The sequence below is a fragment of the Asparagus officinalis genome, unplaced genomic scaffold, assembly GCF_001876935.1.
Source record: "Asparagus officinalis unplaced genomic scaffold, Aspof.V1 AsparagusV1_Un7769, whole genome shotgun sequence".
In the NCBI taxonomy this organism is placed as follows: Eukaryota; Viridiplantae; Streptophyta; class Magnoliopsida; order Asparagales; family Asparagaceae; genus Asparagus; species Asparagus officinalis.
Window position 1 is genome coordinate 1 of NW_017980028.1, and position 577 is coordinate 577.

General features: G+C 43.0%; 1 long non-coding RNA gene across 1 annotated transcript; it reads left to right on the forward strand.

Annotated features, from left to right (window-relative positions):
• Positions 1–242: 242 nt before the first annotated feature.
• Positions 243–571, forward strand: LOC109828744. Its single transcript, XR_002243817.1, has 3 exons — positions 243–298; positions 389–448; positions 520–571. It is a non-coding gene; the product is annotated as an uncharacterized LOC109828744 (long non-coding RNA).
• Positions 572–577: the final 6 nt, after the last annotated feature.

The following is a 577-nucleotide window of genomic DNA, read 5'->3' on the forward strand; positions in this document are numbered from 1 at the left end:
AAGAGATTAGCCCGCAAGCAGCGTGTAGCTTCCCGAGCATCTGATATGGACTTGGCTGGTGATGATCCTACTAGTGACGGAGGTAACATCTACTCTGTAAACCACCTTCTTGGTTATTCGGAACATTGACTCATACTTTTCCATCTCTATATAGGAGAGCGTGGAGAGAGCGAAATGAGTCCCGATTCCGTTCCTGTGTCTCCTGGTGAGCCTGACCCGCTTCCCCAGTTAAAAAGGCCTACATGGGTTGCCGACATTAGGGAGGATAGCAATGTAGGACCTGATTCCGCAGATCCAGGTACATCTACTATTGACAATGTATCTTTTAGATGGTATACAAAAGAATTTGTGCATCCTCTAATCATCTCTGTACATCTTGTTTCTTCAGATAACTTGCAGGAGGCATACGTGGATTTTGGGAATAAAGAGGCTAACGCATCCATAAGGGGTAACTCATTTTTGTTGGTTGTAGTCTCTTTATTCTTCTTTGGTACTTATATATATATTTTTTTACGTCAGATTTCTCTATTGATGATTTTGACGAGGAAGGCTTGATTGCGGAGACTCCTACACTCCA